At 49.7% G+C, this 13,218-nt stretch overlaps 1 protein-coding gene across 1 annotated transcript in view; it reads right to left on the minus strand.

Moving 5' to 3' along the window:
- LOC119970889 overlaps positions 1 to 13,218 on the minus strand; it is a gene marked incomplete at its 5' end in the record, with an annotated part of 434,610 nt that overhangs the window by 204,775 nt on the left and 216,617 nt on the right.

A 13,218-nucleotide genomic window follows, 5' to 3' on the forward strand; every position in this document is an offset into this window, starting at 1 on the left:
AGCAAATGTAATATTGGGATTATGGCTAAAGGAATAGAGTATAACGGTAAGGAAATGTTGTTTCAACTATACAAGGCATTGGTGAGACCACACTGGAGTACTGTGGACAGTTTGGATCCTCTTATTTGAGGAAAGATGTAGTGGTATTGGAGACAGATAAGAGGTTCACGAGGTTGATTCCAGAGATGAGGGGGTTTGTCGTATGAAGCAAGATTGAACAGTTTAGGGATATACTCTCTTGAGTTTACAAGAATATGGGGAGATCAAATTCAGGTATGCAAGATGATAAAAGGTATGGATAAAGTAGGCGTGGAGCTAATGCTTCCTCTTGTGGCGCATTTTAGAATGAGAAATCATAGTCTTAGTATAAGAGGTAGCAAATTTAAAACAGAGTTGAGGATAAACTATTTCTCTCAGAGGGTCATGAATCTGTGGAATTTGCTACCCCAGTGAGGTGGATGCTGGGACAGTGTGTAAATTTGAGGACTTAGACAGTTGGCGCACCACCCCCCCCCCCCCCCCCCCCCCCCCCCCACCCCCTTGCCGATCAACCATAGCCTCTCCTAGGCCAGTTTTCGACCCATGACCCGCGCCTCCCCGGCCCATCCTCGGGCAACTACGCCATCAACTCTACTCCTCCACTTTGAAAGTCCCCTCCCCGTCAGCAGTGTAATCCCCCCTCCCCCAATATATCTTCAGCTCTTCCCCACTTTGCTTCCGTGAACTAGCTCGCCCAGCTAGCCTTGCAGCCCCCACTATGGCGCCTAGCATTCTACTCCCCCACTGATTCCCCTCTCCCACTTTTAGTGAAAACAGTCAAAACAAAGGCAAGTAAAAACAAACAACGCCTCCCAAGGTCCGAACACACAGACCCACCCCTCACCCCTTAACAAAAACTGTAAACCAGCTTAACCCCAACCGAAACAGAAAAACGAAAAGACGAAAGAAACCCGAACATCAAAAACCCAAAGTTTTTCCACAGTACAGTACATGCACTCCACTTATCCTCCATCAAAGTTCAAGGTCCTCCTTCTCCTGCCAGTCCATTCACTTTCATGAAGTCCAGTGCCTCCTCCGCCGAGCCAAAGTACAACTCCTGGCCCCCATCACCCATAGGCGAGCCGTGTACATTAGTGCGAACTTTACGCCCTTTTGTACAGGGTCGACATGACCTTATTAAAGCTCACCCTCCTCTTCACCAGCTCTGCCCCCAGGTCCTGATACACACGAATCTCAACGCTTTGCCAAAGGCATCGCCTTAGCTGCCTGATCCACCTCATGATACGTTCCTTATCCAGGAACCAATGCAACTATACCCCCATCACCCTCGGCGGCTCGCCCCCCCCTAGGGCTTGGGCATCAGCGCCCTGTGAGCTCGATCCACCTCCAACAGCTGGTCAAACACACCTTCCCCAAGCAGCTTCTCCAGCATCTTTCCAACGTACGCACCAGCATCCGTTCCTTCTCTCCCTTCTGGAGGCCCACAATCCGGACGATCTGTCTGCGAGAACGGTTCTCCAGGTCCTCCACTTTCTCCAGCAGTCGCTTCTGCTGGTCTTGCATCAGTCCTATCTCCACTGCCATTGAGGCGGACTGTTCCTCATGCTCCCCCGCCAGCTCTTCCAACCTCTGGATCGCCTGTCCTTGGTTTGCCAGTCTCATCTCCACGCGGTCAACCACCGCCTTGGATCGAGTCCACCGCCCGGGCCAGATCCTCCAAACTTTTGATCCGCTACTGGGTGAACTCGTTCAAGAAACTCACCAACTGCTCCATCGACTACTGGGCCGACAGGGCCGGACCCTGCCCATCTGGCATCTCCGCATGTGTTGCCAGCTCCTCACCAGACTCAGCCAACTGGTTTGTTTTTTTCTAGGCACTTGTGGTCCGCCACTACATAAACTAGGGGTCACTCTCTTTTGCTCTTACTTCTATGCCTTTGTCCTCCGACGGTCCTGCTACAAACCAGGGCAAAGGCCACAAAACGACCAGCACGAGCAGGAGCCACCAAATATGCGACCACTCACTCCATGGCCGCCGCCAGAAGTCCTCAAACTATTTTTTTCTAATCATAGCCTTTCACTTCTACTTTATTCTAGTGAATCTTAATTTCACCCTTTTAATGAGACCCTCCCTAATTTAATTCTATAACAAGAATGATACTTTGAACTGCATGTCCACAGATCCCTGAAGGTTGCTGGGCAGATAGACAAGGTGATTAGTAAGGCATATGGGATACTTCTCTTTATTGGCTAAAGGATAGCAAACAAGAGCAAGGAGGGTATGCTATAACTGTATGAAACACTAGTTAGATTACAACTAGAATATTGCACACAGTTGTGGTCACCACATTACAAAAAGGATGTTGTTATGGACAGGGGAATGAGGCAAACTGAACTTCGTGAACATCTCAAATAAAAGCAAAATTCTGCCATGTTTGAAATCTGAAATAAAAACAGAAAATATTGGGTAAACTCAGCAGGTCTGGCTGAAACTGTGGTGGGAAAGATAGCTAATGTTTCAGATCCAAATGACCTTTCTAGAAAAATATTAACACTGATTGTCTTCCTGTTGTCGACCTGCTGAGTTTATCTAGCATTTTCTGTTTTTATTCTTTATGCTCTCATTGTCTGCCTGTAAGCAAAGATGTTCTTAATTGTTTTAAATTGTTTTCAACTAGGCTGCGGCATGTTTCCCCAAATATTCTGACTGTATGGTCCAATTGTATAATTAACTCAGAGCAAACTCGCTTTATTATTACTTCAGACGGTGAGATTATTCCACATTCAAATCCCGAGAGGGTCAGGATGTGCTCAACTGCGTGCGCGTACATACACAGGTAGTAAGGGGAGAGAAAGAAGATAACAACAGTAAAAGAATCACAGAAATGAATAGCACCGTGGACCCTGGATCGATCCTGACAAATAAAAAATAATTGGGGTCTCTAAATAGAAATAAAAATTAATTCAGGTGATTTCCAGAGTCCAGGAAGTCAAAGACCAGAGGGAGTTTCCTTCGTGGAGGAAATCAGTTTATGTATCATGAAGAAGTCTCTGTAGATAAGACTGCTTGCCAGCCAATGTTCTGAGGCTTTTAAAATAAAACAGGCTTCGAGGAGTTGAGAGTTGAGAGATGGTGCCAATGCTTAGTCAGCCAGGAGACCTGCTAGAGTTCTTTCCAGTTAGTGTTAAACCAGCAGACCACTTGTTTCTCAATTCTCAACTGAATATAGAGAATATAGAGATTTCAAAATGGTAATTTGAGTCATGTGATATCATGTGATATCCTTCCTTCACCAAGATCTCAAAAGGGATATTTATCCGGTATCTGACCCTGGCTTTTGTTTTATGGTTTATAATGTCCCAGGAGTTAAACTGAAAAAGGTCACCACCCATGTTGAGAACCGTGTTTCGGAAGCTATTGTCTTGGCAAACGCTGTGACTCCACAAAAGGGACAAACTTATCAAGATGCAATTCCCTTTTGAAATGGACCTGGACAACCCTAGGTATGAGATGGTCTGTTAACCATTGCGCAAGAATGTGTGCAGAAGGGTTTTTGTGTGCAGGAGGGTTTTCTGACACAATATGTTGACAGGCCAACAAGAGGTGAGGCCACTTTGGATTTGGTTTTGGGTAATGAACCAGGCCAGGTGTTAGATCTGGAGGTAGGGGAACACTTTGGAGACAGTGACCACAATTCGGTGACCTTTACGTTAGTGATGGAAAGGGATAAGTATACCCCGCAGAGCAAGAGTTATAGCTGGGGGAAGGGCAATTATGATGCCATTAGACATGACTTAGGATGTGTTGGTTGGAGAAGTAGGCTGCAAGGGTTGGGCACACTGGATATGTGGAGCTTGTTCAAGGAACAGCTATTGCATGTTCTTGATAAGTACGTACCAGTCAGGCAGGGAGGAAGGGGTCGAGCGAGGGAACCGTGGTTTACCAAAAAAGTGGAATCTCTTGTTAAGAGGAAGAAGGAGGCCTATGTGAAGATGAGGCGTGAAGTTTCAGTTGGGGCGCTTGATAGTTACAAGGAAGCGAGGAAGGATCTAAAGAGAGAGCTGAGACGAGCAAGGAGGGGACATGAGAAGTCTTTGGCAGGTAGGATCAAGGAAAACCCAAAAGCTTTCTATAGGTATGTCAGGAATAAAAGAATGACTAGGGTAAGAGTAGGGCCAGTCAAGGACAGTGGTGGGAAGTTGTGTGTGGAGGCTGAGGAGATAAGCGAGATACTAAATGAATACTTTTCGTCAGTATTCACTCAAGAAAAAGATAATATTGAGGAGGAGAATGCTGAGACCCAGGCTATTAGAATAGATGGCATTGAGGTGCGTAGGGAAGAAGTGTTGGCAATTCTGGACAAGGTGAAAATAGATAAGTCCCCGGGGCCGGATGGGATTTATCCTAGGATTCTCTGGGAAGCCAGGGAAGAGATTGCTGAGCCTTTGGCTTTGATTTTTAGGTCATCATTGGCTACAGGAATAGTGCCAGAGGACTGGAGGATAGCAAATGTGGTCCCTTTGTTCAAGAAGGGGAGTAGAGATAACCCCGGTAACTATAGGCCGGTGAGCCTAACGTCTATGGTGGGTAAAGTCTTGGAGAGGATTATAAAAGATACGATTTATAATCATCTAGATAGGAATAATATGATTAGGGATAGTCAGCATGGTTTTGTGAAGGGTAGGTCATGCCTCACAAACCTTATCGAGTTCTTTGAGAAGGTGACTGAACAGGTAGACAAGGGTAGAGCAGTTGATGTGGTGTATATGGATTTCAGTAAAGCGTTTGATAAGGTTCCCCACGGTCGGCTATTGCAGAAAATACGGAGGCTGGGGATTGAGGGTGATTTAGAGATGTGGATCAGAAATTGGCTAGTTGAAAGAAGACAGAGAGTGGTAGTTGATGGGAAATGTTCAGAATGGAGTTCAGTTACGAGTGGTGTACCACAAGGATCTGTTCTGGGGCCGTTGCTGTTTGTCATTTTTATAAATGACCTAGAGGAGGGCGCAGAAGGATGGGTGAGTAAATTTGCAGACGACACTAAAGTCGGTGGAGTTGTAGACAGTGCGGAAGGATGTTGCAGGTTACAGAGGGACATAGATAAGCTGCAGAGCTGGGCTGAGAGGTGGCAAATGGAGTTTAATGTGGAGAAGTGTGAGGTGATTCACTTTGGAAAGAATAACAGGAATGCGGAATATTTGGCTAATGGTAAAATTCTTGGTAGTGTGGATGAGCAGAGGGATCTCGGTGTCCATGTACATAGATCCCTGAAAGTTGCCACCCAGGTTGATAGGGTTGTGAAGAAGGCCTATGGTGTGTTGGCCTTTATTGGTAGAGGGATTGAGTTCCGGAGCCATGAGGTCATGATGCAGCTGTACCAAACTCTGGTACGGCCGCATTTGGAGTATTGCGTACAGTTCTGGTCGCCTCATTATAGGAAGGACGTGGAAGCTTTGGAACGGGTGCAGAGGAGATTTACCAGGATGTTGCCTGGTATGGAGGGAAAATCTTATGAGGAAAGGCTGATGGACTTGAGGTTGTTTTCGTTAGAGAGAAGAAGGTTAAGAGGTGACTTAATAGAGGCATACAAAATGATCAGAGGGTTAGATAGGGTGGACAGCGAGAGACTTCTCCCGCGGATGGAGGTGGCTAGCACGAGGGGACATAGCCTTAAATTGAGGGGTAATAGATATAGGACAGAGGTCAGAGGTGGGTTTTTTACGCAAAGAGTGGTGAGGCCGTGGAATGCCCTACCTGCAACAGTAGTGAACTCGCCAACATTGAGGGCATTTAAAAATTTATTGGATAAGCATATGCATGATAAGGGCATAGTGTAGGTTAGATGGCCTTTAGTTTTTTTTTTCTCCATGTCGGTGCAACATCGAGGGCCGAAGGGCCTGTACTGCGCTGTATCGTTCTATGTTCTATGTTCTAATAATGAGATCGTCTCTCTGCGGCTTGCCTGGTTTTGTGCTTATAATGTCCTTGTAATGGACTTTGAGATTCCATAAAGGTGAGAGGGAAACTCTTTTGTTATTGTAATTCCTGCTGGAAGCTTCCAGGACAAATAGCCAATCTTATGAATATGTGACCTGTACCAGCCATCTTTCAATTCACCGAGAAAATAAGAAAATAAGAAAGTTTGATGTACACAGTTTTGATTTCTTTCGTGTCTTATTGACATGTCAGCATGCTCACACTAGGTAACGCAAAGGAGGTTCCTTTTGAAATTATATGTCTGTGTTTCGCCCATCTACATGAGCAGTGTGTTCCAGGTTGTTTCAGTTGCTGTGTAAAAAATCTCTCCTCACATCTCCACTGCAATTTTCATCCAAAACCCAACATCTGTATTCCCTATTCCTTGTATTAAGCCAAGAGGAACACCTTTTTTTTCTCTTCTATATCTAAATCTGCCATACTTCTAATCAAATCTCCCCTCAATCTCCTCCAAGGAAAATTACCCCACCTTCTCCAAACTACTTCGATAGCCAAAATTCTTTAACCCTGGAATCATTCTGGTAAATCTCCTTATCAAAATAGTTCCATTTATTTTACAAAAGCACAGCATTCTTCCACAGCAGTTCTGGTGTTTATTTTTTTTTGTAAAATATTGTATTGGGAGGCATTTTCAAATATATACATAACAAAGGAGAAAAACAAAAAACACACCCGGCAACAGCAAACAGCCCCTAAAAACATCTTTACACCCCCCCTCCAATAAATTCCTCCACCCTCCTCCCACTGCCAGCGCCTGCCACCCTTTTTAACTATTAACCCCCACCCCCGATGACTCAATACTTTCAAAGAAGTCGATGAACAGCATCCACTTCAAGAATATCTCATATATACTGCTGATGGCGAACTTGATTTTCTCCAAGTGCAGGAACTCCGCCAAATCACTACCCATACCTCAGAGACCCACCAGCACAACAAAATCCGTCTCCAGGCTATCAGGGAGGCCTCTCTCCCCACCTGCATCTCCCCATCTGCATTCCCAGATCCTCAGTCACTCTGAATATTGTCACCTCCAGACTCTGAGTTACTGTCCCCCCCAATCTTCAACATTGGGTTGACACCAGCGTCAAAACCAGCACGAGCGACTCCGGCATCAACAGCCCTCCAGGCCCAGGCATTCACCCCTTTCTAGGGGGCTAGAACGGCATCGGACTGCTGTCCGCTGCTCCGGCGTTCAAAAGCCGGCGCACAATGGCAGAGCCCTACAGGGGCCCCCCTGGAATTAGCCCGCCCGCCGATCAATAGGCACCAATCGCGGGCCTGGCCACTGTGGAGGCCCCCCGGAGTCAGATCCCCCCCCCCGCCAGTACGGCCCCTGCAGCCAGAACTCCGAGGTCCCGTCGGGTAGGACCATAAGTAACCCATGCCGGCGTGACTCGGCTGAACTCGGCGGGCACTTGGCCCGTTGAGGTGCGGAGAATCATGTTGGGGGGGGGGGGGGGGGGAACGTTGACTGGCGCGGCAGCAACCCCGTGGGCGCAATTGGCGCCGATTCTCCGGTCACCGGCACGGGATTGGAGAATCCAGGCCATTATATCTGCAAATCCTGTTGAAAAACCGCCCAATCTCGGACACACCCAAAAAATATGGACATGGTTCACAGACCTCCCTGCACATCGCCCGCACCTATCCTCCACCCCTGGAAAGAACCGACTCATCCTGGACACCGTCATGTGGGCCCTGTGTACCACTTTGAACTGGAGGAGACGAGGACGCATTAACCCTCCACAAAGCCTCATTCCACACTGTACTCCTCAAAGCCTCACCCAACTCTTTCTCCCACTTACGCCTAACCTCCTCCACCTGGTCATTCTCTCGATTCAACAACTACCCATTTATATCTGAGACCTTGGCCTCACGTATTTCTTATTTGGACAGGAGTTTGTCCTGCAGCGCAGGAGGTGGCAGCACTGGAAACAAAGCCATCTCCTTCTTCATGGAAGTCCCTAATCTGCTGATACGTGAACCCATTCCCCTTCGACAACTATATGTTCCCTCCAGCTCCTCTAAATCTGCAAAATTCCATCCAACAAACATAGAACATAGAACAGTACAGCACAGAACAGGCCCTTCGGCCCTCGATGTTGTGCCGAGCAATGATCACCCTACTTAAACCCACGTAACCCGTATACCCGTAACCCAACAATCCCCCCCCATTAACCTTACACTATGGGCAATTTAGCATGGCCAATCCACCTAACCCGCACATCTTTGGACTGTGGGAGGAAACCGGAGCACCCGGAGGAAACCCACGCACACACGGGGAGGACGTGCAGACTCCACAGACAGTGACCCAGCCAGGAATCGAACCTGGGACCCTGGAGCTGTGAAGCATTGATGCTAACCACCATGCTACCGTGAGGCCTGAACAAATCCCTAAAATATTCTATCGTCACCTCCCGCCATTCCCGAAACCTCACATCCAACCCCGCTGGGGTAAACCTATGAATGTCGCAAATCGGCGCACACAGGACATGTCTTCCATTCTAAAATGCTGACGGCAATGGTTCCACACCCTCAACGCTGATACCACCACCAGGGTCGTGGAGTATCTGGCCGGCGAGAACGGAAAGAGCGCCAGCAATAGTGCCCTCAAACTGGTCCCTTTACATGAGGCCACCTTGAGCTGCTACCACATTGACCACTCCCCCACCGGCCATTTCCTAACCATTCACAATAATAGATTTGCAAATTCGGCACTGCTAATTCCCTCACCCGTCGGTCCCTCTCCAAGACCCCCTGGCTTCCGGAGCCTTACCCGCCACACAAACTTCAAAATTATTCCAATAACCTGACAAAAAAGGATTTGTCACAAAGGTCGGGAGGTTCTGAAACTCAAACAAAAACTTTGGCAACACTGTCATTTTTACTGTCTAGACCTGACCAGCCAATGACAATGGCAACACATCTCACCTCTTAAAGTCCACCTTCATTCCCTCCACAAACCACACCTTAACTTCAGCAGCTGGGCCCAAATTCGCGCCATTTTTTTCTCAGGAAAACAAAATCTCACCCCTACCAGCCGAAGTGGCAGCCTCCAAAAACTCCTCCCCTGCCCCATGGCATTTATTGGGAATATCTCATTTTCCCTCATGATGAGCTTATACCCCAAAAAGAGGCTAAACTCCCCCAAAATCCCATGATCCCGACAAAGCTCCCAACTGGATCCAAAATATACAGCAGGAGATCATCTGTGTACAAAGAAACTCGGTGCTTCACCCCACCGCACTCAATACGACTCCACCACCTCAAAACCCTAAGCACCTTTGCCTACGGCTTAATCACAAAGGCAAAAAACAGTGGGAAGAGTGGACACTCCTGCCTCGTCCCCTGGTGTAACCCAAAATACTCCGTGCTGACCATGCTGGTTCGAACACACTCGCGCCTTATACAACAGCCGGACCCAGTCCACAAATGCCTGCCCAAACCCAAACCTACCCAGCACCTCTAATAAGTACACCCGCTCAATCCGATCAAAAGCTTTCTCCATGTTCATCGCCATGATCACTTCAACTTCTTGGCCCTCCGAGAGCATCATAATGACATTCAGTAACCTCCAGACACTTACCAGCAGCTGCCGCTCCTTTACTAATCCCATCTGGTCCTCACCTATCACCCCCGGCACACAATCCTCTATCCGCATCGCCAGCACCTTTGGCAAAAACTTTGCACCTACATTCAACAGCGAAATCAGGCAGTACGACCCAAGCTGCTGGAAGCACAGTGACACTGTGGTTAGCACTGTTGATCACAGCGCCAGGGTCCCAGGTTCGATTCCCGGCTTGGGTCACTGTCTGTGCAGCATTTGCACGTTCTCCTCGTGTCTGCGTGGGTTTCCTCCGGTTGCTCTGGTTTCCTCCCACAAGTCCCCAAAGATGTGCTGTTAGGTAATTTGGACATTCTGAATTCCCCCTCAGTGTACCCAAACAGGCACTGGAATGTGGCGACTGGGGGCTTTTCACAATAATTTCATTGCAGTGTTAATGCAAGTCTACTTGTGGCAAATAAGGATTATTATTATTGTCTTTCTTTAAAATGAGCAATATCAAAGCCCGAGACAGCAAGGTAGGGGGTGCCCTCTCCTTTCCCACCGACTTGTTATACATCTCGACTAACAGGGGTCCCACCTCCTACCCAAACTTCTTATAGAATTCTGTTGGGAACCCATACAGGCCCAGGGTGCATCGACCCCACTCAATCCATACCTCCCTCAGCCCGATCAAGGTCTCCAATCCCTGCAGCTTCTCCTCCGCCAACCTTGGGAACTCCAGTCCATCCAAGAACCGCCTCATGTCCTCATCCCCCATCGGAGGCTCCGAGCTATACAATTTCCAGTAACAAAAAAGCCTCAACCACCCCATTCACCTCCTCCAGCTCCGTTACCACTGTACCCCCATCATTTCTCATCCACCCAATTTCCATCGCTTCCGCCTGCCTCCTCAGCTGGTGTGTAAGAATCCTGCTGGCTTTCTCCCCATATTCATATACTGTCCCCTGCCCTGCACAGTTGCTTCAGTGCCTTTCCCTTGGACAAGTCCAAACACCATCTGGAGCTGCTGTCTCTGTACCTCCGGTCAACCCTCAGAATGGCCTCCACAAACCTTGGGAGGGTAGGCCAAAGGCGAAGGAATTTTCATTTTTCTCCCATTTGCACAGGGTGTACTCCCGAATCGACTTTTTCATAATGGATAGGCAGGGGTGGTCGGTTCGGAGTACTTGGCAATTGTAGTGTCGGACCATTTGCCGCACTGGGTGGACTTGCAGGTAAGGGGGGGGGGGGGGGGGGGGGGGGGGCAGCAGTGGAGGTTAGATGTGGGACTGTCGGCAGAGGAGGTGGTCTATGAGCGGGTGAGGGATGCCATTCGGGGATATGTGAAGCTGAACAACATGGGAGAGGTCCGGCCACGTTGTGGGAGACATTGAAGGCTGTGGTGAGGGGGGAATTTATTTTGATACGGGCATACAGGGATACGACGGAGGGTAGAGATGAAGAGGTTGTGGAGGAGATTTTGTGGGTGGATAGGAGGCATTTGGAGGCCCTTGGAGGCGGGGCTGTTGATGGAGCGGCAGAAACTGCAGATGGGTTTGGGCTTTTATCTACGGGGAAGTCGATAGGGCAGTTGAGGAGGGCGAAGGGGCTGGTCTACAATTTTGGGGAGAAGGCGAGCAGGATGTTGACTCATCAATTGAGGTAACAGGAGGCAGCGAGGGAGATCAGGAAAGTGAAGGACAGGAGGGTGGGAACACAGGGCGAGATTCTCCCAAAACGGGAGAAATCGTAAAACTGCCGTAAAACCCGGGCGGGTTTTACGGCAGCGCGCCCCTTCCCGACGGGGGACCGATTCTGGTCCCCCGTCGGGGCTAGCAGCCCGACGTCGGAGGCTCCGACAAGTCGGGCTTAACGAAAATCGTTAAGCCCGCTTGCCGGAGTTAGCGCCGGCTGACGCGTCATATGATGTCAGCCGCGCATGCGCAGGTGGGAAGACTCCACCCGCGCATGCGCGGGTGACGTCATCGCGTTTTTGCGCGAAACCCGCGCATGCGCGGGCCGGGTTGCCCCTCAGCCGCCCCGCGTATTGATACTGCGGGGCGGCGGAAGGACAAATAGTGCGCGGGCATCGGGCCCGCTGCCCGCGATCGGTGCCCACCGATCGCGGGCCCATGGCACCCTTGGCACGGCCGTGGTACTGCCGTGCCAATCGGTGCCATGGTTATTTTTTGCGAGTTTGTCACGACGTTTTTACGAACGGCAGGACCAGGTGTGTTTGCCGTTCGTAAAAAGGTCGTAAAGGGCTGGGACTTCGGCCCTTCTAACAGCTGAGAATCGCTGCCGGCCGTGAAAAAACGGCGGCAGCGATTCGTGTCGGGATTTCGGCGGGGGGGGGGGGGGAAGAAGAATAGCGGGAGGGCGTCAAAAAAGTCGGGAAGGCCCTCCCGCTATTCTCCCACCCGTCGTGGGGGGCGGAGAATTTCGCCCACAGTCTTGGACCTGGTGGGGGTGAATTGGGTGTTTCTACAAAAGGCTCTATGAGTCAGAGTCTCCGGCTGGGGTTGAGGGAATGAGGTGATTTTTGGAGGGGTTGGAGTTTCCGAGGGTGGAGGATGACCTGGTGGAGGGGCTCGGGGCCTCCATTGGGTTGTTAGAGGTGATGGGGGTGCTTGAGACCGACAAGGCCCCAGGCCCGGATGGACTCCCAGTGGAGTTTTACAAAATGTTTTCGGAGGTCCTGGGGCCTCTGCTGGTGAGGGCGTTTAACGGGGCGAGGGAGCGGGGGGTTCTCCCCCCGACGTTATCGCAGGCTTCAATCTCCTTGATTTTGAAAAGGGACAAGGATCTGGAGTAGTGGGGGTCCTATGGGCCGATCTTGCTATTAGATGTGGATGGCAAGTAATTGGCCAAAATCTTGGCGGAATGTGTGCCACGCGTGATAGGGGCCGACCAGACGGCTTTCGTGAAGGGAAGGCATCGGTCGGCCAACATTAGGAGATTACTGAATGTGATAATGATGCCCCCCGAGGGACGGGAGCTGAAGGTGATGGTTGCCATGGACGCAGAGAAGGCCTTTGATTGGGTGGAGTGGGACAATCTGTGGGAGGTGCTGGGGCGGTTTGGGTTTTATGGATTGGGTCCAGCTGCTGTACCAGGCACCAGTGGTGAATGTGTGGACTGAGGTCGGACTATTTCAGGCTGCATCGGAGGATGAGGCAGGGATGTTCACTCTCCACATTGCTCTTTGACTTGGCACTGGCGATGGCATTGAGCATGTCGAGGGACTGGTAGGGGATAGTTCCCGGGGGGGGGGGGGGGGGGTGGAACACAGGGTCTCACTGACTGTTGCTGTATATTTTGGACCCACTGGAAGGTATCAAGGAGATTACAGGGATCTCAGAGGAGCTTTCAGTACTTGGGTATTTAGGTGGCACAGGGTTGGGAGCAGCTGCGTAAGTTGAATTTGGCTCGGTTGGCAGAGCAGATGAAGGGGACTTAGAGGTGGGATGCGCTTCTGTTGTTACTAGCAAGAAAGGTTCATACGGTAAAGATGACGGTCTTCTCAGAGTTCTTGTTTGTGTTCCAGAGCCTCCCGATTTTTATTCACAAGGCGTTTTTACGATTTCAGGGTTTGTGTGGGTGGATAAAACCCCGTGGGTAAAGAAGGCGCGGGGGGGGGGGGGGGGTTTTGGCTCTCCCGAACGTCATGATT

Source organism: Scyliorhinus canicula, chromosome 9 (assembly GCF_902713615.1).
Source record: "Scyliorhinus canicula chromosome 9, sScyCan1.1, whole genome shotgun sequence".
NCBI classification, from domain to species: Eukaryota; Metazoa; Chordata; class Chondrichthyes; order Carcharhiniformes; family Scyliorhinidae; genus Scyliorhinus; species Scyliorhinus canicula.